The 26,050-nt window shown below is 39.4% G+C and overlaps 1 long non-coding RNA gene across 1 annotated transcript in view; it reads right to left on the reverse strand.

The window, feature by feature from the left end:
- LOC134758896 (uncharacterized) overlaps positions 1–26,050 on the reverse strand; it is a 46,377-nt gene that overhangs the window by 14,734 nt on the left and 5,593 nt on the right. The window lies entirely within an intron of this gene.

The raw sequence follows: 26,050 nt of genomic DNA on the forward strand, positions 1-26,050 counted from the left end.
TAGAGATAGTAGTCAAATCTCCAGCAAGTCTGACTTATGGATCATAGACTGGCTTCCTGGGCTGGTTATTGTAGATAATAGGGTTGTTTCCTGGCCTGATTGCTGCAGGTTGTGGATCAGAGTTCTATTTTTATATATGTTCTGGCCATTGTCCATTTGTCTATTCAGTCTCTCACTTGTCTCAATCCATTTACCATCCTCATTCTCTCATAATCCAGAATTGTTGTCATGAACTACATCTTCTGATTTATGTATTTGTGGTTTGCAAAGTTGTGGTGGGTGGGAGATTGTTTGGATTTTCTTATTCACAATGCAATGAATGTTTTAGTGGGCAAGCAAAGATTGAATCAAAAAAATCTAGCAGGTCTGAAAAGCTTCACTCTGAGTACTGCTGCTTGCTGTTCTCATGAGAACAGTTGCTAAGATAAAATACAGCTTTTCTTTGAAGTATTATTACTTTATTCATTCATTATGTCTTTGTAAAATACCTACATCACACAAAGAACTATTGCAATAGGGACTATGGGGTTATAAATATGTGTGTCCTTCAGGGGGCATACATATGTGAAACACCTAGATAAAAATAATGATGGTGGATTGTTCTGATTTTTAAGTAAATTGGAAAGCATGAAAACTGTTTTATTGGGAAAAAAAGGCTATTGGAAGAAACATCCTAAACAAATAGGAGATGGTTGATTATCCAGAAAAATTCATTTCCTCTCAATTTTATCAGACAAAACATTATGCATTCCTTAGCCATCAGGGAAATGCAAATCAAAATCACAATGGCATACCACTTTACACCCACTAGGATGGCTGTAATAGAAACAGAGATGATAACAAGTGCTGAAGAAATCAGAACCTTCATATACTCCTGGTGGGAAAGTACAATGGTGCAGCTACTCTGGAAAAAGAGTTTGGCAACTCAAAAGATGAAACATAGAGTCAGTTACCATAAGACCCAGCAATTCCACTCCTAGGTATCTAGGAGATATAAAAACATATATCCAGACCGTAACTTGTACACGAATGTTCATAACAGCATTATTTGTAATAGCCCCAAAGTAGAAATCACCCAAACATCTATCAACAGATGAATAGATAAACAAAATGGTATATCCATACAATGTTATGTAATTCACACATGAAAAGAAATGAAGTACTAATACACACTATAACATGGATAAATCTTGAACGTATCAGGCTAAGTAAAGAAGTCAGTTCCATTGATATGAAATGTCCAGAATGGGTAGATCTACAGAAAGTACATTAGTAGTTGCTTCATGGCTGTGGGCCGGGAAGAAATTGAGAATGACTGCTAAATAGTATGGGATTTCTTTCAGGTATGATAAAAATATTTTAATAGTGATTATGGTGATGGTTGTACAATTTGGTGACTATATGAGTACTAAAAACAACCGGCTTGCACACTTTAAATGAATACATTATATGGTATGTGAATTATATCTCAATAAAACTTATTTTTAAAAAGATGACAGATTGTAGCACTATCTTATGTAGTGAACATAAGTAGTGAACAACACTTCTGTCAAGGAACATTACACAAAACTTTAGGGCTTTAAGAAGAATATGCATCTTATTTCATCATTATCATAGTCATATGCACAAAGGAGCACAGTACTAACAGATTTGGTGAAAACAAAGTATATGAGGGAGATTTACATGGAATCAGAGTTGGCTGAACTACATACGTATTTCCTGTAAAGTTCTTGTGAGTGTGTCCATCATTTTATTCACGGAGTCAGAATTTTCGGATCATCAATTATCTATCAGATACTATGTTTGGTGCTGGGGAATAAGTAAGCAAATGGAAAAAAGCTATAAGTTTAAAAATATACACTTTGGAGGGCCTAGGTGGGAGGATCGCTTGAAGCCAGGAATTCTAGACCAGCCTGGGCAGCAAAGTGAGACTCTGTCTCTACAAAAAATAAAAAAACTTAGCCGGGTGTGGTGGCATGCACCTGTGGTCCCAGGTACTTGGGAGGCTGAGGTGGGAGTATAGCTTGAGCCCAGCAGTTGGAGGCTGCAGTGAGCTATGATTGCAATACTGCACTCCACTCTGGGTGACAGAGATACCTTGTCTCATAAATAAATAATTAAATGTATAAATAAAGTGAGTCAATGCTATAGCACATGTGAAAGTAAAAGCTACTTGCTCTCAAAGAGAGCTTCCCATCTGAGAAACAAAAACACAGTTGCATGACCCTACTGGTTGAGCACCGGCACTAATTAGGATTATTCAGTAGCAGGTTGCATAAATCAATTTGAGCAATCGTAAGCCAAAGGGTTTTTCTAAGAGCAGGAATGCAGCTGGGTCTCAGGAAAGAATGGAACTGGAAACCAGAAAACCTTCATCACCACCCCTGACACTGCCCATAGTGTTTTCTTTCTGCCTCTTGGTTCTGTACCTCTCTTCCTGCTGCTGCTCTTTCTCTACAGGCTTCTGCTAATTTATCCGCAAGAAAGAGTATGGTCTCTCAGTTTATATGTCCAGCCACAGAGACAATCTATTTTCTTTTTTTCCTCTCTCTCAGCATCTTCAATTTTAAATTCCTTCTATAACCAAAAGCAAATTAAGTAACATTCTTTCCACTGAAACTAACAGAAAGCCCAGGAAAGAGTTAGTCTTTGCTACTCCAAGTCTGTGGACGAGCATCATGGGCATCATCCATGGGCTTGCAAGAAAAGCAGAAAGAATCTGAGGCACTACTCCAGACCTACAAAATCAGGCTCTCTGCTTTCAGAGGACCTCCAAGGGATTTGAATTGAACATTAAAGTTTAAGAGCTGGGTTAATCAATTTAAAATATTTATTATCTCATTTAACAGGAAGGCCCAAGAATGGTGGTTCCAGGCTGGTTGATTCAGAGGCTCAACTGTGTGATCAGGACCAGTGATGACCAACAGCATCCTTCCACTCTGTTGTTTTCCTCTCAGTTCTTAAGAAGGTTGCAGCCTTTCCAAGCTTCCCATCCATGCATAACAACATCCAGCAGCTGGAGGAAAAGGTATTTATTCTTTGGATTCCTTTTAAAGTGGGAGAAAAATCTTTCCAGTGTCCCCTCAGCAGATTTCCCATCACATATCACTGACCATAGTGTGTCACACAGCTGTTCCTAATGTAACCACTAGTAAAGGAATGGAATCCTCATGATTGACAGACTGATCAAGATTCACCCCCTGGATGTGGGGAAGGGCTTAACTTCCCTAGAAGCAACTGGCCTCCTATTCTCTTAACAGAACTGGGATCTATGAGCAAGGAATGAGGGGAGAATGGGAGTTGGGTAGGCACCCAACAGTGTCTGCCACACCACTCCAGCAATAAGCACCCATGTGTGAAGCATAGTGTAGGAGGTATGAAGCAGAAAGTGCCTACGTGTGAAGCATTAGTAGCAGAAGAGTTGCTATATCAAATGGAGGCCGCACAGAAGGGTTCTTTGATCATTTCACACAAATTCCTCAGCAACCCCCATGTTCATATACTTGCCCGGCAGCCTTTGCTTCCTCACTTGAAAGCAATTTCTTCAAAGACAACCAGATTGAAAGCTCATTGCAACTATATTTTGGAGAGCTGGGAGAAGAATGAGTGAAACTCACATGGATATTTTCTGACATGTAAGTTCCCACAATGGGAGGTGGAATGTTTTAGTTACTCCATAACATCTTAATAAGCTGAACATTGGATTGATATATAAAACAATGGAAATTGAAATTTATTTAACATTCATTAGGCACTTGGCAGTATTCTAAACACTGTACATAAATTAGGTAATTTAATCCTCCTAACAACCCTATAAAGTATATACTATTATTATCTCCAATTTATAGAGGAAATGCTGAGGAGGAGAAAAAAATAACTTGCCCAGTTACATACTGTGTAAGACACAGAGGCAGGAATTGGAAAAATGAGAAGCTGTAGGCAGGCTAACTGGAAGTGGGGCATCCTATGTCATTGCTTAGGGGTGTGTATTTGGATTTCTCTGGCTGGTCCTAATTAGGGAAGCTGTCAACTATTAAGTACTGGTCATTTTGCAGGGGTTGCAGGAGTTATTGTTCGGCTTCCTGGACCATTTCTTAGAGATGACAGTCTGGATTTAAACCCAGAAGGTCTAATGCCAGGGCTTGTGCTCATAATCTTTGCAGCAAATGAGCATTCAGTGGTTTTTATGCACATCTCCTTCTGAAACTGGAAAAGTCACTGGCTAAAAAGATCTCAGGTACCATTATAAGAATCCGGGATTAACAGCCGAGGAAGATGTCTTTCTCTTAAGCAAATATTAAACCACACAAAAATTCATTGCAAAGTTATAAGCTTAAAGGAGCTTGCTGCCAATTTTATTTTACTTCATCCACCTAACTAGTGGTGTTATAGTTGATTTGTTGAATCAACTCAAGGGAAAGAGATGTGCTTGTTATCTAATAATGCTACCTACCAATTTGAACACTTGATAGCCTCTAAAAGCCTACATTTATATATCCCAGTTACTGGATAATAATGTGGGGGAAAATGTATTATAGCTAAAACAGCCAAAGGTTAGTATCCCTAGTTTTTTTTCTCTCTTGGCTGCCGGATTTTAGTAGCTACATTTGGATGTGATTTGATAAAATTTGAAGCTAATTTAATCTGTACTCTATATGATAACCATAATTTCATTATTCTTAGGTTGTTTTTGTAAGAAAAAATTTGATAACCTTGTTTTTCAGTAAGAATGAAAAACCTTGCTATGTTGACTTAATAAACTTACTAGTTTTTTTTTGTTGTTTCATTTTGTTTTTTGCTTATGGTACTTAGAGTTACCTGAAGTAATAATATATAATTCTTGGATCTTAGTTAGAAATTTTATTCTGTTAATCACATCCCTTGTCTCTGTGGTGAATTCAAATGGGCAAATATAAATTGAGTTATAAAATTTATGAGTTTGAAAAAATACTAGAGGATCTATTGGTTCACACACAGGACATTGTTAAGGTATTGGCTAATCACTTATTCATAGAACTAATGAGGAAAAAATTTTATTGACCTCAAATTAAAAGAAAAAAGAAGAAGAAAGAGAAGGAAAAATGTGGAATGTTTTGTACTTGAGTTATTTATTAAATAATGGTCTACCTAAAAAAGAATATTTGGTAGAATTGCGTATGTAAATGATCTCATTTAAATTATAATAACTAAATTTTTATTTGAGTACAGGTTTTTTTTGCCTTTAGAGCAACTCTAGCATCAATTAATTTAGCAAGGTAAAAACTAACCAAATAGTTTCTAATCACTTAGAGGTTCATTCAACTTGCCAAAGACTCCTGGCTTTATCTTTCCCTATCATTATCTGGTTCATTAAGCACTCACTGGTACATTCTTTTGCAGAAACTGTGAAAATTTGATACAATATAAGGAAAGGTCAGATGTGGGCAAGTGCTCATAATCTAAGAGATAAACTGAAAAAACACATATTAAAATTAGCTTATGAATATAAAAACAGGGTTCCTTTCCTAAGTACATTGTTTTGTTTTATTTATTTATTTTTAGAAATCAGCCTAGGGTCATCTTGAACTCCTGGCCTCAAGTGATCTTCCTGCTTCAGCCTCCAGAATAGCCAGGATTACAGGTGAGAGCCACCGAGAGCCACCGCACCTGGCCACACTTACTTTATTTAATTCAATCTTAATGGATTGATCAAATAGAATATAGCATATTAATTTTTTAATGGAACCTGAAAGCTTAATGTGAGACATTGTTGACAGTGAAACATCTTTACATGCTGGTTGGCCCCCCTGCGATGAGGTTGATATTATCATCTTGTATTATCAAACACTTTATTTTCAACCTCTTTTCCATCACTCAGTTTACTCAATGCATTTGCTTTACTCCTTGCAGAGTTTAGACTCAGACAGTAGCCTTTGAGGTTCACAGACAGTACACCTGTGGCTCCTATGTGGTCACCCTTTCCCTTTTCCCAGCCACTGGCAACCCTGCAGACGTAGCCTAAGAATTCTCCAAGTGTGCTCTGGGTCACCATGACCAACCTGTCAGTGTTAAAATGAAACTTGGCACTGGTTGCCCTTACTGCCCTAGAGCCTATCACAAGTTTCTCTTTCTGCTGAGCATGGTCTCAGCTAAGAATCTTCAATCTTGTCTACTTTTTCTTTCTCATTCTGGGTGACAGAATAGCCCAGAAAAAAAATCAACTAACTACCAACGCACCCAAGCCTCTGCTTGGAAATTCTCTCATTGGTTTCTGGTTTATTTTATAGCATTTCCTTTTTTCTTTTCTTTATTTTCCATCACAACATCCACAATTCCTCTCCGTTGCATTTTTTTTTTTTTTTTTTGAGACGGAGTTTCACTCTTGTTGCCCAGGCTGGAGTGTAATGGCATGATCTTGGCTCACTGCAACCTCTGCCTCCCGGGTTCAAGTGATTCTCTTGCCTCAGCCTCCTGAGTAGCTGGGATTACAGGCATGCACCACCATGCCTGGCTAATTTTGTATTTTTAGTAGAGAAAAGGTTTCTCCATGTTGGCCAAGCTGGTATCGAACTCCTGACCTCAGGTGATCCTCCAGCCTCAGCCTCCCAAAGTGCTGGGATTGCAGGTGTGAGCCACTGTGCCCAACTTTCTCCATTGCATTTTTAACTGTTTCTCCTGCATGTATCATATTTTGTTCTATGTTAACTTTTTGGTCTACCTATTATTCTCAATGGTAAAGACTTTGAAGAAATATAATTGGTCTCATCCTCATTGTTTGTTTCAGAGCCCCTAGCATAGGCAGTGTTCAGTAAATATTTGACAACTATATTGTTGAATGTGAGGGCAGGACCATTTGGGAATATCAGAGTGTGGGGTTCTGTGCAGCATGCATGCATTCATTCACTCATTCATTTATTCATTTAATAATCATGCCCCAGGTGCTGCAGTGTGTGATGGCTCTTACAGGGTTTCATGATTTAGAGAAGTCCCACAAATGGGAAGATGGAAGACTCTTAGAAACAAACTATTCCCACCATAGCACTTTGTCCAGACATTGTTGAGTGTGGAAGGACTGATGGAAACTGAGTAGGCTCACAGATTTACTTGCAAGTGTCTTATGGCATTAGAAAGTTTAATATATTCTTCACAGTGTGATGAAGGGTTGTAAAATCTCATTTCTAATGATTTCATGAAATAGCATGTAAGAAGACTTTTTTTGTGCCTGCTTTCTAGATATACAGTTTCACAAGATTTTTTGGTTGGTTTAGTATCTGCTCTTCAATGCTGTGTTGAAAATACACTTAAAAGAACCTCATTTTAACCTTGCAGAATGAGTTGCAGGTGTTTTTCCTCATTTCTTTGCCCAAATATCAAGTTAAGAGAATCTCAGCCTTGTAATTATATACTAATACTACATGAGCTGCTGATTATCTGCATGCGATTCACTAATTATATTGTCTTTCCTCTTTCCTTACCTAAAGGTTACATTTACATAAAGGATATTCAAAGATAACACTTTATCATCAAAGTGGCTTCTGCCTTTAACATTTAAATTACAAAGTGTAATGAGAAGGACTAATCTGAGAGACATCTCAGTGATCGGATACAGGCTTTTTGACACTGTCATGAAATTATCTTCATCGAATAGCTATAAAATCCTAATGTCTCAATTACAAGCCTCACTTCCCACACCTTCTGTCTTTCTACTCTGTCTTTTGTAATCCTCCACTCAATTAAGATCACAAAAGTGGAAGAATTACAACAAACTTTTGTGCAGTTCCCAAAGTGAGCTGTGCATCAGAATCACCTGAGGGGTTTACACACACACACACACACACACACACACACAGAGAGAGAGAGAGAGAGAGAGAGAGAGAGAGAGAATATTCTGTAAATCTAAGTTGCAGCCCAGGAATTGTACTTTAGAAAGCTTCTCAGGTGCTTTTGAGGCAAGCAAGGGTTGTAAAATAATGGCTTACTTAGTGAAGCAAGTTACATACAAGCTGCACAAAAGCAGGGGTTTAATGGTGATACACAAATAATATCCCAGAATCCAAGGACTTCTAAAAAAATAAGGTAGCCTTTTTTTTTTTTTTCCAGTTGGGCTCGTGCTACAAGCAAACGATTTCTCTCTAAGTCATTTTGGGGTATAAGTATCTCTCTACATCTTCCCTGCCCCTAACTACCACCGACTATAGCACCAGAGAATAATAGAGGCAGCTGTACACAATGTAAAAGACATCATTCCCTTAGTAAAAGAGGCAACCTCCATTTCAGAAAGATTCTGTGTTTGATTTTACATTTTTCTTAGCTCAGTTTCCCTCAGACCCCAAGACAAGGACTTAGATGCAAGAGAGAGAGTAGAGAAAGTGAAACAGGGAAGGGAGAAAAGCCAATAAAGGGTGCATCATTGAGCAGGCTGCTTTTGTAGGTAGGTAACTGGGTCTCAGTCACCCTGGCTGGGGGATCTCCAGGGAATACTGTTGCCGCACCCCATGAGTTCCCCATCAGAAACTGAGAAAGCTAGAGTATTTATCCAATAGCAGCAGTCTCAGGCTGATTGATGGTTGCCCCTGGGGGCATTAAATCCCAGTCCCCTATTCTTAGGGGATGCCCTGTCATGAACTAGGCGTGTACCTAGAGTGCCCAAAGAAGCCTTGAGCAGAGAAGCAGAGGTGTAGATCCTTGAGTGCGGAAATTGTCCATGTGCATAAACTGTTCACCACTGCTGCAGGTGACTTCAGAGTGGGCTGAGGGAATATGGGGCAGGGTGTCTAACATCTGTGACAACATCTAAAGCCTTCATTTCGAGACATTTCCAACTAGATATGGTGTATGGTGTTTAATCTCAAAGGCCCAGGTGTACAGAAGTGATTCTGCCAGTACAGACTGATTTGGGACATGGTCAGCAGGAAAGAGAAGACAGCAGGGAACAAAGACAGAGACAGTTCCCTTCACTACAGCCATAGAAAGTGTCATTTAGTCCTAGGTAGGAGACAATGGATGGTGTTCTATTATTGGACTGTCTGCTCTCAGATCCTGTCTTTCCTATGTGCTGTATGACAAGGAATACATTTTCCAGGCACATTTGCTTTCCGGCTTTCTAGATAGGTTTGGTGTTGCCAAAGATTGAAGGGCAGGAGAAAGGGAATGTCAGAGCCTTTTTTCCCATTTTTCCCTTCTTTGAGGGCTGTCTCCAGCAGTTCCTCTATTTTCTCTGTGATTCCTGCTCCCACAGGATAGCCCCACTCTCCTGGTCTCAGCTCCTGCCAGGCAGGCCTGGCCAGAAATCTAGCTCCTGTTGGAAAGCCCCACACTCTGGGCTCTGGAACCCCATTCTCTACCTTACTTTATAGTTCTGGAGATCAGAATGCCAAAGTGACTCTCACTGGGCTGAAATTGAGAGGTTGGTAGGGCTACATTTCTTTCTGGAAGCTCTAGGAGAGAATGTATTTTCTTGCCTTTTCTAGCTTCTAAAGGCTGTCCTCATTGCCCCTTACATTTTCAAAGCCAGCAATGGCTGGTCAAATCTTCATTACACGACACCTTTCTGATCTATTTTTCTGCTTCCCTCTTCCACATTGAAAGACCCTTTGATTTCTTTGGTCCCACCAAGATAATCCAGAACTATCTCCATATTTTAAGGTCAGCTGATTAGCAACCTTAATTCCATTTACTACCTTAATTCTCCTTTGCCATATAATGTAACATAGTCATAGTTTCTAGGAATTTAGACATGAACATCTTTGGGAAGCCATTATTTGGCCTGCCATACCACATTTCTCATATATCAACATCTCTGTTTCTTTTAAAAGACAATGCCTTCATGTCCTGGAAGTGTGCATAGTTATATCCCAGGAAAAAGAAGCAGCAGCTATGAGGAGCACAATGCAATAGTATTAAGAAGTGGGGCATTTAGGGGGTGATTAGGTTATCATGGCATAACCCTCATGAATGGGATTAGTGTCCTTGTAAAAGGGGCTCAAGGGAGATTATTCTCCCCTTCCACCATTAAGGACACAGCAAGAAGGCACTGTCTTTGAAGCAGAATACCCTTGTCAGACACTACATTTGCTGGTGGCTTAATCTTTGACCTTCCAGCTTCCAGAACTGTGAGAAATAAATTTCTGTTATTTATAGATTACCAGTCTCAGGTATTTTGTTTGTAGCAGCACAAATGGACTAACACAACTAGTGATTCATGTGTTTTCTTTTAGCTTAGAAGGAAGATGAGTTCTCATTATATGTTTGTCAAATATTTAGTCCACATGAACATGAAGTTATGTATAAAACATCTTCCCAGTGTAACATGGAGTATATGAAGTTGGATCTGAAATGCTTTTACACTCAAGAAAACTTTAAATCTACCATAGACATAAACATGTACACAATTTAGAAAACTTAATGGAGGGAATGAGAAGAGATGAGTGAAATTCTGTGTGTTATCACAGAATTGCTAAATCAGTCTCAAACTTCTAAATTCAAACCGTGGTGATTTGTCGATAACCTTAGAAATGTCTTTTAAATATCATCTTGGGGAGTGGGTAAGGGAAACAAAAGCTCCTGGGAGGTTTGGTTACAGGAAGTGAAATATATTACTCTATCTGAATTTAAAATTAAATGTGGGTTTTATTTTCTAATCATTTGGAGTAAATAGGATGCTCCCTTTTTCTATCTCTTTTTACTCCTTATGAATTCATCTAACAAATAGTTATTATCATGTGCCACCATATGGATTTCTCTGTATCAATTTTTCCTACTCTTTCAGGTCCGTCTCCTGCTTCTCAGTAACTTGCCTTTTACTATTCCCTGTTTTAAATCCTATTAGCTACCCCTCCTTTTCCCCTTTTCAATAGCTATCTGTCCTTCATTTCTGAATAAAGTATTCCCACTTTTGAGAAAGAAAAGAAACTTGCTATCTGAAGAATGAAAGCCCCCTTTAATGATTAGGCCCAAAGAGGCATTGAAATGCAATAGCAGGCATCTCACTTCTCCCCTTGAGCTAAATAACAGGTCATTGCTATGTGTGCTCTAGACTAACTGACACCAAGTAGTCATAGAATGCCATATGCTGGACACCATAACTCATATCTTATAGTTCAGCAATGCATAACTAATCACTAACTGTATTAGTCCATTCTCACATTGCTATAAAAATACTACCTGAGACTGGGTAATTCAGAAAGAAAGGAGTTTTAATTGACTCACAGTTCTGCATGGCTGGGGAGGCCTCAGGAAACTCACAATCACAGCGGAAGGCAAAGGGAAACTCAGGTACATCTTACATGGTGGCAGGAGGTGTGGGGAGGACACTGCTAAACACCTTTTTTTTTTTTTTTGAGATGGAGTCTCACTCTGTCACCCAGGCTGGAGTGCAGTGACACAATCTCAGCTCACTGCAACCTCCACCTCCTGGGTTCAAGCGATTCTTCTGCCTCAGCTTCCCAAGTAACTGGCATTACAGGTGCTACCATGCCCAGGTAATTTTTTGTATTTTTAGTAGAGATGCAATTTCACCATGTTGGCCAGGCTGGTCTGGAACTCCTGACCTCAAGTGATCCACCCGCCTCAGCCTCCCAAAGTACTGAGATTACAGGTATCAGCCACCGTGCCTGGCTGCCAAACACTTTTAAACCATCAGATCTCATGAGAACTCACTCACTGTCATGAGAACAGCATGGGGGAAACCACCCCCATGATCTGATCACTTCCCACTGGGTCCCTCCCTCCACGCATGGGGATTACAATTTGAGATGAGATTTGAATGGGGACACAGAGTCAAACCATATCATTCTGCCCCAACCCCTCCCAAATCTCATGTCCTTTCCACATTTCAAAACAATCATGCCTTTTCAACAGTCTCCCAAAGTCTTAACTCATTCTGGCATTAACTAAAAAGTCCAAGTCCAAAGTTTTATATGAGACAAGGCAAGTCCCTTCTGCCTATAGCTTGTAAAATCAAAAGCAAGTTAGTTACTTCCAAGATACAATGGGGTTACAGGCATTGGGTAAATGATTCCATTCCAAATGGGAGACAGTGGTTAAAACAAAGGGAACACAGACCCCATGCAAGTCTGAAATCCAAAAGGGCAGCCATTAAATCTTAAAGCTTTGAAATTATTTCCTTTAACTCCATGTCTTACATCCACGGCACACTGATGCAACAGGTAGGCTCCCAAGCCCTTGGGAAGCTCTGCCCTTGCAGTAATTCAGGGTATAGCCCCTTTGGCTGGTTTCACAGGCTGGTGTTGAGTGCCTATGGCTTTTCTAAGCTCATGGTGCAAGCTGTTTTTGGATCTACCATTTGGGGGTTTGGAGGATGTTGGCCCTCTTCTCACAGCTCCACTAGGCAGTGCCCTAGTGGGGACTCTGTGTGGGGGCTGCAATCCCACATTTCCCTTCTCCACTGCCCTAGCAGAGGTTCTCTATGAGGGCTCCACCCCTGCATCAGACTTTTGCCTGGGCATCCCAGCATTTTAAAACATCCTCTGAAATTCAGGCAGAGGTTCCCAAAGCTCAACTACTGTCTTTTGCTCATTTGCAAACCCAACACCATGTGGAGGCCATCAAGGTATGGGCTTGCACCCTCTGAAGCAAGGGCCTGAGCTGTACATTGGCCCCTTTTAGCCACAGCTAGAGCTGAGCAGCCAGGATGCAGGACACCATGTCCTAAGGATGCAAGGAGTAGTGGGGCCTAGGGCCAAGCCCATGAAATAATTTTTCCCTCCTAGCCCTCCAGGCTGTGATGGAAGGGGCTGTTGCCAAGATCTCTGACATGCCCTGGAGTCATTTTCCCTGTTGTCCTGGTGATTAACATTCGGCTCCTTGTTACTTATGCAAATTTCTGCAGCCAGCTTTAATTCCTCCTCAGAAAATGGGTTTTTCTTTTCTACCACATGGTCAGGCTACAAATTTTCCAAACCTTTATGCTCTGCTCCCGTTGTAATCATAAGTTCTAATTTCAAATCATCTCTCTCAAGTTCAAAGTTCCATAAATCTTTAGGGCAAGGGTAAAATGCCACCAGTCTCTTTGCTAAAGCATAGCAAGAGTGACCTTTGCTCCAGTTCCCAATAAGTTCCTAATCTCCATCTGAGACCACCTCAGCCTGGACTTCATGGTCCATATCACTATCAGCATTTTGTTCAAAACTATTCAACAAGTCTTTAGGAAGTCCCAAACTTTCCAATATCTTCCTGTCTTCAGAGCCTTCCAAACTGTTCCAACTTCTGCCTGTTATTCAGTTCTAAAGTTGTTTCCACATTTTCAGGTTATCTTTATAGCAATACCCCACTCCTGGTACCAATTTTTTGTATTAGTCCATTCCCACACTGCTATAAAGATACAACCTGAGACTGGGAAATTTATAAAGAAAAGGGGTTTAATTGACTCACGGTTCTGTGTGGCTGGGGAGGTCTTAGGAAACTTACAATCATGGCAGAAGGTGAAGGGGAAGTCAGGCATGTCTTACATGGCAGCAGGAGGGCACAGGGGACACTGCCAAACACTTTTAAACCATCAGATCTCAGGAGAACTCACTGACTATCATAAGAACAGCATGGGGAAACCACCGCCATGATCCAATCACTTCCCACCAGGTCTCTCCCTTCACATGTGGGGATTACAATTTGAGATAAGATTTGGGTGGGGACACACAGCCAAATCATATCACTAACCAATGTTATTTCTATAAATCAGTGAGGATTCCTGTCAAACAACTTTGTACAAGCCCATTCCTTGTCCCCTTTGCCTTTAAAATCCTATTTGTTGTATCAAAGGCCAAAGGGAGAACTCACTCCCTAAGGCAATTTGGAAGTGTATCCCAGTCTTCAATCTTGGCTCACATAAACTGTCTATATTAATTTTGCCTCAGTTTCTTTCTTTAGGTTGACACATCTGTTGTAAGTCAGCAGGATTCAGTGATCTTTCCACTCATGACCACTCAGCATTTCCTCTTGCACTTGGTGCTTGGCGCCAGCATGAACCCATTGAGTTCCTCTAATTCCAGAGGATCACTGGGTGGAAAGGATGAGACTCCTGAATCTGGAACCTCCCTTTCTTTTCAGGTGAGGTCTAGATTTTATTTGGGCTGATCTTTCCAATCCTCCCTTTCTAGAATGAAGGTTCCATCTTTGTCTTGTGGACAAAAGATTAGGATTTCAGGGAAAACAAAAAGGTAAACTGCCTTTTCCACCTCTGCCTTAGGGCCTGGAGGTCTGGATGAAGGTACTGGAAGTTTTGCATAGATTTTTTTCTTTTACATGGCACTCTTTTAAAATTGAAGATGTTTCCTGTTCTTTAAAATATAGACTTGGATATTCATTTATGACAAATTCCTTAGTTTTAAACTGAAAGGTGAATAAAGATGAGTTCTTTTGCCCTGGTGTTAAGGAATTTGAATAAATATTGTTTTAGAGAGCCCTCCTTTAACTCCCCAGAAAAACCCTTTAAATTCCCAACCTGCCTGCAGGCTTTTCTTAGTCCGTTGGAGATGTAAATCTTGCCATGTCATTGAAATATTAACATCCGGAGAATAAGCTAAGCAATGTTCCAGCTGAGATCAGATTTGAAACAGAGTTCAAGTTCTTAAAATCCATCAGGAAATTCCTTTTCCTAAAGGGTATCTTTAGTTTGGGAGAGAAACATATAAAAATTAATTTGTTTTAATTTACTTGTATGAATCTTGACCTTTCAAGGCATATGTTTGTAATCCTTTCCACTGAAGGAAACTAAAATATTTCTTCCTAAAATACTGATGATTGTTGGGCTGAAAAGAGTTAAAATGCTGGGAGAAACATTATTTCTTACTCTGCTTGTCTGATGGCAGAATAGCAATTTACAAAGAGAAAGGGTTTCCTGCCTGCTTATTCCCACGTAAAGATGAACTCCTTTACAATGCTTGCTCATTAGCTAGGAGACAGCAATGCCAGGGAATTTAGGAGCAGACTTAACTCTTCCCACAAATGTACCATCCTATATTTCCCTGCCTTTTGGCACTACCCCACAGGCACCATTTCCCCCCTACTTTACCAACTCTCTCTGTAAATATTCCAACTGGACTTTGTGTGTAGATGGTTACCTGAGAAGCTGAGACCCCAAAGAGTATAGTCAGGCAGATGTGGGTTGTACCTCACTTGCAGCTAGTGAAACTTTCTTTTCTTTGAGCTGTCTTTGGGGTGGTTCTGGATCTTTTGAGGATTGCATTGCACATCTTTGGAGATGCCTGGTGAGTCCTTAATTAAGTCATAACCTCAGTTAAGGCGTATTGGCTTGGATGACTCACTTGAAAAGGTATCTTTGGTTTAAAAAGGAGAAAAAAAGAAGTAGGAATAAGGCTGTTTGTTCTGGCTGAAATCTGATAAGAGTTTTGAAAAATTTTTTAAAGAGCTTTATAGCCAAAAGATGATTTAGGCTGGGTGCAGTGGCTCATGCCTATAATCCCAGCACTTTGGGAAGCTGAGGCTGGAGGATCACTTGAGGCCAGAAGTTTGAGATCAGCCTGGGCAACATAGTGAGACACCATCTCTAAAAAAAATTTTTTTTAATTAGGTGGTTGTGGTGGTGCATGCCTGTAGTCCCAGCTGCTTGGGAGGCTGAGGTAAGAGGATTGCTTGAGCCTGGGAAGTTAGGGCTGAGCCATGACCACAACACTGCACTCCAGCCTGGGTGACAGAATGAGACCCTGACTCAAAAAAAAGTTGACTTAATTAAAAGCTGGCATTTAGTAGGTGTGTGTGTGTGTGTGTGTGTGTGTGTGTGTGTGTGTGTATGTAGACCTCTGTTGTCTCTATAGAAGCTTATCAGTCAACTGAATTCATTTCTTCTTAAACCTTTAATTATAGGCACTCCTTTGTTCTGCTTCTCTTTTGATGACATAATTTTTGCCAACGATAATGTAAAACTTCCTTGACCTTTTGGAAAGCTTGAATTCTCCCTCTATGAAATGTAAATTTGCTATCCTGTTTTCTCTAAAATTCAGTAAGAGCTTTGGACATAACTTGTTCCATTTACAGAGGTACAATTTAATCCAAGTGTTCTTTTAAATGAGTGAGTTTTACTTGTCTTATGGCAGAAATTATAAAATCTATACTATAAAATATTTATTTTGTATTTTTACTATACATATATGCATGTGTTTGTATATTGCCTACCTGGTACCAAATTGACTTGTAAATAAATGAGTACTCATAAATTAAGTAAATATGTGCAAAAACTTTTCAAGTTCACATGACTTTAGTAATCTTTGATAAATAAAGCTAGTTTTAAAATTGCTGATAAAATAAAACTTGAATGTCTTCAGAACAGTCAGTATTAAATACAATTCAGACATTTTGCCTGGGACTACTGGTCAGAAAGGTTTAGACTATCTCTGATAGAAGTTTTCAGGTCATAAAACTATTGTTTTCTGTGACATTTTTGATAGCTGTTTGGTTTGTCTATGATCTTATGTGTTTAGTTTTGAGTCTTCAGATTGTAGGGTCTAGACAAGTGCCCATAGTGAGGTCTGGTGACTTAGCCCACCCCAGCTTTGGTACAGAGCCAAGCCCAGGATGTCCTCCCTGACTCGGTTGTGCCTTCTAGCCATGCTGGGAGGAATCAAATCCTCCAGGACTTGTCTTCACAGCCTTCTCTGTCCTGGGTTCTACACCTGGTACATAACAATTAAAATTGCTTACTTTCTAGGTTTTTCAGTAAGAATTAGTGTTACTAAGAGTTAACATTGTAATTAATATATGTGATTAAAACTACTAGATGTAAGAGAAACTATTCTGTATATAAAGTGTAAAAGAAAAATAGGATGTGTTTTGGTAAAGAAAGTTAAAAAGATGTTAAAATGTTTAACAGATAAGTAAGGTTGCCTGGCTTAAAGGTGATGTAAAAGTTATTTAAATTAAAAAAGATAAACTAAACATATATAAAAAACTGGGGAAAAAGAAAATGGGAAAAATTGTAATAGGTTATAAAAGGTTTATGAAAATCTTATGCTGTGTGATCAAAGCTGATCAAGATTCGATGGATCTGTATATAAGGTTTTATTAAAATTAGATTTAATAATAATACATTGATACAAGGGTTACATTTGTTTTTTTCTTCTGAACAATATTTTCATATAGTATTAATAAGATATAGTAAAAGATTTTTGTTCACCTTTTCAGTAAATTGCAAAATTTTTAAAAGGAGAGGAGAATGGGAGAGATAATCTGATGCTGCCTTTATTAGGTCTTTTGATTGGAAAACTGAGTTGCTGCTCTATTGAGTAAAAGTTTTTGCTTTCTGAAATCTTTGAATTATCACTTTAGCTAAATAGATGATTATTATTTTAGAGTGACCTGTGATTTATTTTAATATCAAGTGTCTTAAACCTTTGATATTTGACATACCTCCCAAAAACAAAATTCAAATTCTAAAATTGAGTCTTTTTGACCTCAAACTAACTCTTGGACATTCAAAAAAATGGAGGGCTCTTGAAAATCCAAGAGGGACATATTAGGCTCATTGGGATGTTAAAGGGATGTTAAAATCATATGGGAAGTATTACCCAATAAGAAATGGTGTTTGACTTTCTTTGAATTATCTTTGTGTGGATGTTATTAATGTATGCTCTCCAAAATTGTATGAGGTTTTATAAAAATCTGATCTGTCTTGATATATGCAGTAAATCACTTTTTATCCTCAAACCTTTTTGCAAATGCTAAAGCATTGTGTCTTCAAGGAAATTAATGGAAAGGACTATGACAAGTACTCTTGAATACAGGTTTCTGATAACTTTGGAGATTATACCATTGGATGAGGTAAAAACATTCAGAACTCTAATAAAAAACTGATGGGTTTATAAACATTGCTAACCCAATTTCAAACAGAGCAAAAGTTAATTACATAGGACTGAATGACAGAAGACTGAAATAATTTGTTATGACTTCATTTTGTTTGAAATACTGCTGATTGTTTTTATATTTTGCTTTCTAGAGTCAATACATTTTTTAAGCTATTTACAGTTTACAGCAATTGAGTAAAGTATACTTTTGTGAGAAAAATTGAAACATTTACCTTTCTCTCTACCTGATTTCTCTAGAATTTGAAAATTGTATTCTCATTTTATTGCAATGTGGCTATTTGTATAAGTTCAATAAGAATCTCTTTCCCTTTTGTAACAGGACACATTGGAAACACTGGTTATTTTACTAAAGCTTTGACTGGAATGTCATATTTTCAAGTTTGAGCAGACTGCTTTGAGGGATTAATGTTGACTTTATAAAACCAAGACCTGGAAAAAATGGCCTGGTACCTTGTCTATATTTTTCTTTTGCAGGATCCTGACCTTGGGGTAAGTAATGTCACTTTCTGATAGGCACAGAAACCTCAAGATATTTGGGGATCTTTGGAAGACAGGATATTTTGGAACCTTTGGAAGATAGGAATTCAACCAATTTATGAGCTGTCCTCAGCCTTGGCCCAAATAAACTCTCTGTATCAACATTGCCTCAGTTTTTTTTCTTTTGGTCAACACTTAAAAGTCATCTTATCCTTAGAAACTCTTGCCCTTCTAGAGTAATTATTTTATATACTAAAAATTGATCTGCATCAAAAATATTACTGCTCTAAAGGTCCTTTTCATAGTGTATGTCATGGCCAGACTGAGATGACCATGGACAGAACAGGAGATGGGGAGCTAGTTCCAAGAATTAGACTAGAATGAAGGGGAACTATCACGTGTCAGATAGGACATTTGTGTACAAGTAAAATAAACCAATTCAAGCTATCAGGTAGCATCTGGAATTCATGAAAGGAACTGGAAAATAAGAATTGGAAAGACAGCTGCTTCTGTGTGTCTGTTTTATTCTTCTTTATCTGCAGACTGGCTTTCTTGTCAATTCAGTCTACATTGTAGCATACAGCCCCACACAGAGACTGGCTGTCTCTCAATCCCAATTCCAAATTCTGCAGGGGGTGGGGGAGAATCTGATCGGCCAGTTTGGGTCAAGCATCCAGCCAACTATGGTTACAAAGGCAAGAGCATGACGTATGAATCGGCCATTCTTAAAGAAAGAATAATCCCTGAGAGATTTAAAAGGGCAACAACACTAAGTCTGGGCATGTTCAAGTTCAAGTCCAGAAAAGGCAGCTACCTGAAGTTAGCCAAATTTGAGTTTGAAGGCAGAGTCCTCCAGGCTGCCAAGTCTGTCCAAAACTTCTGACACAAATTTCAAGTTCACAGGTTTCCCCAGATTACCCTCAGGTTTGATAATTCACTAAAAAGACTCAAAGAACTCACTGAAAGATATTATAGTCACATTTATTACAGGGAAAGGACATGACTTAGAACTAGCCAAAGGATGACACAGGGCAGAATCTAGGGAAGGTTCCAAATAGGAAACTTCTGTCATCCTTACAGGTTACCTTCTTGACATGAGTGAGCGGCAATATGCGTAGAATATTGCCAAGCTGAGAAGCTCACTCCAGTTTCCGTGTCCAAAGATTTCATTGAAGTTTCCTTACCTAGGCATGTCTAATTGATTGCTCACATGTTTGAACTCAATCTCCAGCTCCCTTCCCCTAAGGTCAGGCTAATATCAGTGGCCCCAAACCCCAACCTTCTAAGCACACACAGTTGGTCTTTCTGGCATGGCACCCTAAAACTATTGGGTGTGACCCACCCCACCCTGAGTCATCTTGCGGGTATAAACTATTCGCTGTAGGCAGAGGGGCCACCATCAATTAAAAAAAACACTCTTATGAGGAAATTCCAAGTGTTTAGAGATTTCCTCTCAGGAGCTGAAGACAAAGGCCAGATCTCTCTGTATGTGGCCAAATTTCTTACTACACAGCAGCAAATACAGCCACTATTCTGTTTTCATGATCTTAACAAGAAAAGCATGGTAACGTTGGCTCTAATCTTGACATAAAGCTACATGTTTTCTGCTCCATGATGATTATAAAGAATAGAGTCAGAGGCCTGGTGGTGGACACCATCTTTAACTGACATAGGAGAGAGATTCTGGCAGCAGCTCGCAGTGGGATTTGTGGTAGTCAGTAGTCCATGATGGCTGAACAGGGGGGTAGTACTTGGCATGCTAAAGGTATACAGGGCAATAGATGGTTCTGAAATCCATGGTGGCTGAACAAGGTGGTAGTACTTGGGATGCTAAAGGTATACAGGGCAATAGATGGTTCTGAAAGTTATAAAGGGCAATAGATAGTTCTGTTGACTGGGACAGGTTCCAAATCCTTTGGAGTAAGTGAATTTAACCTTGTAGATTCTCCCACATTCCTTTTCTATATTCTTTTCTTTATTCACATATTATCTTAGGTCCTCACAGCTACCTTCCCAAGGCAGTGGCCCAAACCCCAGGAAGATTGCTCTTCATTTTCTACAACCTGCTCCATTCACACGAACCCACACCCATAATCAAAATCACTTAGTTTCCAGGGAGAATTGTAATCAGACAAACTAACGCATATTTCAAGTTAAATTGTATATGTTCTTTGAAATTCCACTTCTATTCTATCCACAGGAAAAGAGAGTCAAAGTAAGAATTCAAAGTTACAGTCAGGGACCAAGCTGTGAAAGTTATAGAAAGCAAGAAGATTAATCTGTTTTTTAAACAATTTCATGCAAATGAACAAAGCTGAGTTTAAAGAACAGAAAATTAAGCAGCATAAATGAATCAGGTGGAGAGGAAATTCTCTCTAATTGGAAATAGATTGCTGTAGGGTTTTCACAAACTCAAGTCACGTAGATTCCTGCCTACCTTTTTCTAGTGGGGTGGTAAACTGATTATTTTAGCTGAAACATAAAGAATAGATCAGAGAGAGAGAAACCATTTAAATCAACAATTCTGTAAGGTAAATTTGATGTAATGAGTCCCTGAGAAGGGACTTGTTCAAACTCTATCCCTTTTCCTCGCTTCTTCTGAATTTTGAGTATACTTCCTACTGTGCACTCTCAAGAGTTTAGTTCCCAATGAAACTAAACTGCGTAAGTGAATTGTATGGAAGTAGAGAAAGAACTAATCTAGATGGATGTGAGCACTGTAAGAGTTTTAACATTTAATCCTGTGTAAAAACAATACAGAAGTTGCAAAACTGAATAGAGATCAGCTTTCCCGTGCACTATGAGATGCAAACCCCAGGATGGCTCCCAGGGTTTGTTTTGCCAAAAGGCTTTCTCCAGACTTAATCTCCAAGTCTGTAGGATTCATGTTTGAGTAGGTTAATCTGGGAACTGTCCATGAATTCAGTAAGAAATCCAATAGAGTTTCCAAAAGACTGCCACATCTAAGACACTAATATTAAATAGCATAGTAGACTCTAACTAGTGAATTGAGAGAGATAACCTCTCTATATACATGTTACTGGTAAAGGGTCTTGACTGCAAGTTATCCAGGTTCTTGGCGTTTCGAACAAAGAATTGGACAAAACGCACAATAAAGCAAGGAAAGAATGAAGCAACGAAAGCAGAGATTTATTGAAAATGAAAGTACATTTCACAGGGTGGGAGTGGCCCGAGCAGCGGCTCAAAGGCCCTGGTTACACAGTCTTCTGGGGTCCAAATCCACCATTGGCCACTTGATGTACACCTGGTGCAAATGAAGCAGTGGCCCACAATCAGAGGCCAAAGTGAAGTTACAAAGTTACACTCCTATGCAAACATCTGCTTGGTTGCTTTCTGCAACCAATCAGAGGTACTTTCAATTTTCCATCTGCCATGTAGAAAGTGTTGAGGTGGGGGTTGCAAAGGGAGTAGCCTCTGGTCCTTTTGTTACTTAGGTGTGGAAAGTTGGGGTTTTCCTTTTGATTTAGTTCTAGGAAGTCAGCATGAACTGGCCTTAGGTTCCTTGCCTCCACACCCTATTCTGCCTCAAATTCACTAGATAATAGGATACCTCCACACACGTATTCTCTCTTTCAATTCTCAAGGATAGTAGGATAGAGGCTATTTCTGCATAGTGGCTTGAATTAGCCCCTACCTGTGTAGAGACATCCTATATCCTACTATCTTTGGGAAGTATTCTGGACTTGGGCAAATGCTCTGACAGTGGCCTCTGTTACCAACATCAACAGCATGTTACCAGAGAGGAATCTGAGAAAACTCTTTATTTGGGTAACATTGATTTTTAACATGGCTCAAACCTGTTATTTCCGCAGCTGGCATAGGGAAATCATTAGGTTTCTCTCCAGATGGATAATGATTTTTGTAACTTGATTTACATTTAGGAATTTAAGGTTCTTAATGAAGGTTGACATATTTGTGAATCCAAATTATTGCATAGTTCTATTGATGATAGTAGTCATCTTATATGCTTAGAAAATATTCCTTTGGATGGCTATGTTAATTGCTATAATTTTCTTCTGTCATTTTAAATCATTTTTTTCTTTGTGAAAACAAAATGTTACAAATCACCATTTTGTACTATTTAGCTGTAAATTACAGTGTATTGAACTAAAATGTTTCAGTTGTAACAAAGGATGGAGAAAATTATCAAAATTTACATCTATACTAAAATAGCTCAATGCTCATTGTCTTTTGTAAACACCGAAATTAAAACAAATAGCTGGGCGTGGTGGCTCACACCTGTAATTCCCCACACTTTGGGAGGCCGAGGTGGGCGGATCACCTGAGGTCGGGCGTTTAAGACCAGCCTGACCAACATGGAGAAACCCTGCCTCTACTAAAAATACAAAATTAGCCAGGTGTGTTGGCACATGCCTATAATCCCAGCTACTTGGGAGGCTGAGGCAGGAGAATTGCTTGAACCCGGGAGGCAGAGGTTTCAGTGAGCTGAGATCGTGCCACTACACTCCAGCCTCAGTAACAGAGCGAGACTGCATCTCAAAAAAACAAAAACAAGAACAAAAAAACCCCAAAACAAATAGCAATAATAAATGAATTTATATCTGTTTACAAACACAATTAATTCTATTGATCTATACTTTTCTGGTCTTTATGAAACCCATTGTTCCTTTTGTGATAGTGGGATAGGTTTAGACTATTTTGCTAACTTTTATCTTAAACATGCTTGATAAATATTTATACAGTGCCTACAGTTGCTAGGTACTGCAGAGGACACAAAGGAACTACATCTGCTTTTTTGTCCTTAAATATTGAGACTCACATAGAGACAGAAAGATTCAGGTTCGGAAACTATTGTCTAGACATTTCCATATATCTTCATTTGTGTCACCAGACAACCTTTCAAGATAGATAAACTACTTTAGGTAGATACATATTATAAGGTAGATAGAAAACCAAGGCCTAGGAGTTGACTTGTTAATGTCACACAGTAAGTGAAAAGACTGGGATCTGAAATATGTTCTTTTCAGTGCTAGTCTTACACTTTCAGCAAAATTCAAGGCAGAACAGGGTGAGTGACACAGTGCAAAGAAAATGCTATGGGAGTTTGCGGGAGGTCACACAGAAACTTCTAAAAATTTCCCCATAAGTGATAATAATTTCCCCATGTGGGCTTTACTTTCCTCTTAATAGCCTCCCGGCCGAGGACTTTTGACCCCATTATTCTAGTTATTTCTCTGAGAAGAGATAACTTTGGTAGGTATGCCTTCACTTCTTTGACCTGCTTCTCTCTTATGGTCTCTCATTCTTTTCACCTCTTTTTCCTCTGTATTCTGGGAGAACTGTTGGGGTTAAACTGCCACATCACTTATTCGCTTTTCTGCAGTAATAATTTTCCTCTGTACTGCCTCTAGTACAGATTCAAATTCTTCCACAACATTTTTGGTTTCTCTTAAATTTTATTTTGCTAGCTTCCTTTTAAAATTCTGCCTGCATCCAAGTCTATTCTCTTCTTATATCTCTGTTCCTACAGGAAGGCTGTATTTTCTTGGTTCCTTGGGAAAACCAAACAGATGTTTTCTAAAATTTTCTTCTATATTTTACAAAAAATATTTGTTTAGAGGATGTTTTTCTTCTGAGTCTTTAGATTAAAAAATTTTCAAAATAAAGACAAGGTTGTATGAGTTACCTAACCTCACACAACTTCTTCATTAGAAAAATGATGTCGGTAATGGTACTCACCTCATACAATTGGTATGGTAAGTAAATGAATTAATACATGTGAAGTATTTGCAGTAGTCTGGGTCCAGTCAGGATACAGAAACCAGAGAGTAGGCTAAACTGGGAAAGGTTGATGTATAAATGTATCAACAAAAGGGTAACTATAGAATATAAGGAAACTACATGGTACCCTACGGTTGAGGGTGGCAGGAAAAAAACAAACTTGGAAGGGGCTCAGACCTTGTTGGAGAAGATGTGATTCAGCCCACTGGATAGCAGAGAATTTTGTTGGCTTGGCCAGCCTGGAGCTGACCTGGGGCTGCTGGGCAAGCAACAGGCCACCCTCTGGACTGCAGGCTTGGACCCAGCAGCCAGGGGTGTGGGCCTGCAGTGAGAGTCGGGTCATCTTCAGCGATAGGAGCCCTTCAGAGTACATGGGCTGTGTGGGTCTGTGGTGTCTGTGTCCTGAGGGCTGCAGAAAGGCTATTGCCAGGCCAAGTCTTCAAGGTCACAGAGAGACCAGTTCGAGGTCTGTACCTGGAGCAGGCTCTGCCAAAATGGCCTCACACCTATACTGCTAACTCCAGGTTATGCTGGAAAGGGCAGGAGAGCCTCTTCCTTTGACAATGTTCCTCTGCTACCATCTACTGGAAAAAACATAACACAACACTGCATTCACTTTAAAGAGCTCGGGAATTTCATTATCACAGAGCTATAAACTGAAATGTGTATTCAAAGCTGAGCAATCCTATATTGATAACTGACACAGAACTTAAAATTGTGCCTGGCACATGGTAAATATCACATTGCTAGAGATAACATTTTGCTATTATTATTGCCTTCTTTTCTTTGCTTCATAATCTTTGAATATAGAGACATCTATCCAGCTTGGTGTGGGCCAAGAGGCCAGGTATACTGAGTGCCTTTAGTTCTTCTCGGTACTAATTTGAGAGCTAGTAGATTCTCTCTCTCATATCTAGAATGAGCCTTAAGGTTGATGTAAACAACCCTTAGTCACCCTTATAGGCATTGATCTGATGAGCCTATACCCTACCCTTCTAGCTGATTTTCCTGATTATCAGAGGCTCACGTAGTTTGCAGTTTTTCTTTGTACAAATGTAAGTCAAAGATACAATTCCTTCACATGCCCAGCTCCCAGGGCCTGTTTTTTGGCCCTGCCCACAGTGCTTCCAAGATAGAATGCCTCATAAGATGTAATGCACCCTTTCCTCTGCTGGATGCTGTTGGTTCTGTGGCATCACAGGAGTTGCAGTCTCTGACTGGGTATGTGGGGACAGGGAAAGAGGTCATTAGTCTGCCTGAAGCATTAAATTATTCTGGTGCAGTGAAGACATAACTGTACGATTTTCTAGTCAGGCCATTCTAAAGACCAAACTTTTACCTACCTTCTTTGCAGCATTATATTTGCTCTTCTGTTTTAGAAGATGGGTAGCAGAGTTCAGGAACATATATCTCAGCCAACTGCCATACATTCCCAATAGACCATCCCAATAGACTCTGGTTTCCAGAGTTGCAGCCACTGTTTGCCATTTTATGTATCATTTCAAAGATTTTTTTGAGAAGGTGAGAAAAAGGATATTAGAGAACATTAGCATGCCTTTTTTTCTTTTCTTTTAGAGATGAGGTCTCACTCACTATGTTGCTCAGGCTGGCCTTGAACTCCTGGGCTCAAGTGATCCTCCTGCCGCAGCCTCCCATGCCATTTTGTCAGAGGAGTTTGAACCAGAGCAACTCCAACTTAAATAGGGGTTGGGTAAAATAAGGCTAAGACTTACTGGGCTGCATTCCCAGACGGTTAGGCATTCTAGGTCACAGAATGAGACAGGAGGTCAGCACAAGATAAAGGTCACAAAGACCTTGCTGACAAAACAGCTTGCAGTAAAGAAGCCAGCCAAAACCCATCAAAAACAAGATGGCGACAAGCGTGACCTCTGGTTGTCCTCCCTGCTACACTCCCACCAGCCCCATGACTGTTTACAAATGTCATGGAAATGTCAGGAAGTTACTCTGTATGGTCTAAAAAAAGGGGAGGTTTGAAT

The sequence above is a fragment of the Gorilla gorilla genome, chromosome 1 (genome assembly GCF_029281585.2).
Source record: "Gorilla gorilla gorilla isolate KB3781 chromosome 1, NHGRI_mGorGor1-v2.1_pri, whole genome shotgun sequence".
In the NCBI taxonomy this organism is placed as follows: domain Eukaryota; kingdom Metazoa; phylum Chordata; class Mammalia; order Primates; family Hominidae; genus Gorilla; species Gorilla gorilla.